The sequence below is a fragment of the Tupaia chinensis genome, unplaced genomic scaffold (genome assembly GCF_000334495.1).
Source record: "Tupaia chinensis unplaced genomic scaffold, TupChi_1.0 Scaffold000212_1, whole genome shotgun sequence".
Classification (NCBI taxonomy): domain Eukaryota; kingdom Metazoa; phylum Chordata; class Mammalia; order Scandentia; family Tupaiidae; genus Tupaia; species Tupaia belangeri.
The window spans coordinates 2,957,091-2,960,519 of NW_006159687.1; positions in this window are offsets into that span (position 1 = coordinate 2,957,091).

The following is a 3,429-nucleotide window of genomic DNA, read 5'->3' on the forward strand; positions in this document are numbered from 1 at the left end:
TGTAGGGAAGAAACACACACACACACACCAGGAACATGTGCATGTGTGCCCCAAATCCCAGCACACAAAATGGAGACGGGGTTGATCATGACCAGCCCCATGGTGGGTACTTTCTCACTTTCTTCTTTTTTTTTTTTTGGAGAGGTTTTCGCTATAGGGCGCGTGCGCTTGCCAGACAGACAGAGAGAGACAGAGAGACAGAAAGCGAGAAATCACCCCCCAGAGGGGATGGTCACGCCGCAATCCCTTCTCCTCCATTCTCCTCTCGGGATCTTGGGCACACACGCACACGCGCCTGGCGTGAGTTTAAGCCACCGGGTCCGGGACTCGAACCGTGGTCGACTGTGGGAATCCAGCGACATAGCCATTACTCTAACTGCTGGTCCCGAGTGCTTTTTCACTTTCTGTGCTCTCTCTGTGTCTCTGTCCAGGGAGCCCACGTGCCCTCGGGCACACACACACACAGTTCTGTTTCCATATCCTTGCCAATATTTGGTTATCAGTCTTTCTCACCTTACCCATTCTAATGGATGTGAAATTTCTCACTTGATTTTCATTCGTATGATGACTACTTGACTACTGATGTTTAATTCCTTTGCTTATTGGTGATTTTTTTTTCCCTGAAATATTTGCTCAAATCTCTGACCATTTTTTTCTTTTAATTAGACTACTTAAAACTGAATGGTAGGTAGCCCATTGGTGTTCAGTGTAATTATGAATGTATTTTGAACTCTCATCTTACCCTTCTTTGTTTTTTAGTTTTTATAGGGCACATGTGCTTGCCAGAGGAAGATAAAGAGGGAACATGAAAAATCACCCTGCGAGGGGGATGGCCATGCCACAATCCCTGCTCCTCCATCCGTTCTCCTCTCAGGACTCTGGGCACCCAGGGTGTCCGTCAGACATCCAGTCCAGGACTTGAATCATGCTGTCGGCCACGTGGGGTCCAGCTTAAACTCCTCACCTGCTGGCCTGCCCTCTAGCTCCCACTTTTCCCTTCCTTATTCTATTCCTGCCTTCATTGGGCTTTATTTTTACTATTCAGTCTCGTCGTTCAGCTTTTTTGCTCTCTCTGTTTACATTGGGTACTCCTGGGATTCATAATGCATCATTTATACTTCGAACCCACCTGTATTTCTTACTCTCACACTTCATCTACAATATAAAAATCTTGCAATAGTATAATTTCATTTGCCCCCCATCCAGTCTGCACACATGTGAACTTAAAATAATAATAATTAATAACATTTTAAAAATAATTTTATAAAATAATCAATATTACCAAATTGATTTTCAACAAGGAACATTACATTATGTTGTCACCTTCGATTTTTATCCTAGTGTGTGTGTGTGTGTGTGTGTGTGTGTGTGTACATATATACATATACACATAGAGACACACTGGCAATGCCCTTTTAATGATTTCTTCATTTTAAACTGTGTGATGTACTATTCCGTAGCCTATTTGCCTTATTTATATACATTCGTGTGTCTTTTAAATATTCTTTCCCGCGTTCCCCCTCACCTTCACCCCTTATCCCTTGTCCAGTCTCTTCTGTCTACAGTGGCCATATTTCTTTCTTTCTTTCTTTCTTTTTTTTTTTTGAGAGGTTTTCACTATAGGGCGCATGCGCTCGCCAGAAAGACAGAGAGAGACAGAGAGACAGAAAGCGAGAAATCACCCCCTGGCCACGCCGCAATCCCTTCTCCTCCATTCTCCTCTCGGGATCTTGGGCACGCACGCACACGCGCCCGGCGTGAGTTTAAGCCACCGGGTCCAGGACTTGAACCACGGTCGACTATGTGGGAGTCCAGTGACATAGCCATTACGCTAACTGCTGGTCCCTCTTTCTTTCTTTTTTAAGAGAGGTTTTTGCTATAGGGCGCATGAGCTCACCAGAGAGAGAGAGACAGACAGACAGACAGAAAGCAAGAAATCACCCCCCAGGGAGGATGGCCACGCCACAATCCCTTCTCCTCCATTCTGCTCTTGGGATCTTGTGCACACATGCACACACACACCCAATGTGAGTTTAAGTCACAGGGTCTGGGACTCAAACCGCAGTCAACTACATGGGAGTCCAATGACATAGACATTATACCAACTGCTGGTCCCAGTGGCCCTATTTCTTTGTGTTCAAATCTTTCCATTTCTGCCAAAGAGTGTAGATATTTGGTACATGTTGAGTGGGGACATACTGTATTTGTCTTTCATAGTCTGGCGTATTTCATTTAGCATTACTTTTTTTTTTGGCTATAGGGCACATGTGCTCGCCAGACAGACAGATACAAAGCGAGAAATCACCCCCCAGGGGGGATGGCCACGCTGCAATCCCTACTCCTCCATTCTCCTCCCAGGATCTTGGGCACGCACGCACACGCACCCGTTGTGAGTTTTAAGCCACCGGGTCCGGGACTCGAACCACGGTTGACTACGTGGGAGTCCAGCGACATAACCATTATACTAACTGCTGGTCCCAGCATTACATCTTATAGACTTGTCCACTTTGTATTCAATGACAAGATTTCACTGCTCTTATGGCTGAGTAGTATTGCATTGTGTATATGTGCCACATTTTCTTAATTCACTCATTAGTTGTGGACACTTAGATCAAGTTCATGCCTTAGCTATTGTAAATTATGCTGTGATAAATGTAAATGTCTAAGTGTCTCTCTGAAAGAATGATTGTCAGTCCTTTGTCTAAATACCTAGGAGTGGGATTACTGAGTTTTATGGTAGTTCTATTTGTAAATTTTTGAGGACCCTCCATATTGTTTTCCACAGTGGCTATGCTAATTTACATTTGCACTGGTGTTGCATGAAGATTCCCTTTACTCCACAACCTCACTAGTACTTATTCTTTGTTTTTGTAATCCCATTCTGACTTGGGTTAGATGATACCTCATTGTGGTTTTGATTTGCATTTACCTTATAAGAGATGTTGAACCTATTTTCACATTTTGGCCATTTGTATTTCTTTGAGAGTTATTGCCCATTTTTTCATTGGGTTATATTTTTGTGTCTATAAGTAACCAATTTGAGTTCCCTATATGTTCTGGCTATCAATCCCTTATGTGAAGTATAGTTTGCCAATATTTTCTCCCATCCTATAAGTTATCTATTTATTCGTCTCTCTGCCTTGCAAAAGCTTTTCAGTTTTATGAAATTCTGCATGTCTATATTTGGAGTTGTCTGTGCTTTAAGGATCTTATTTTTAAAAATTTCTTTGCTGAGGCCAACAGGTGAAGCAGTGGTTAAGGCACTGGACTCATACATGTCTGACTGCAGTTTGAGTCCCAGACCTGACGGCTTGTTTCTCACTTTCCCTCTTGCTCTCGCTCTGTCCCTCTCTGGTGGGTGCACATGTCTTATAGCAAATTAAAAATAAGAATCATCACCACAAATAAAATTCAATAATTTCTTAACAG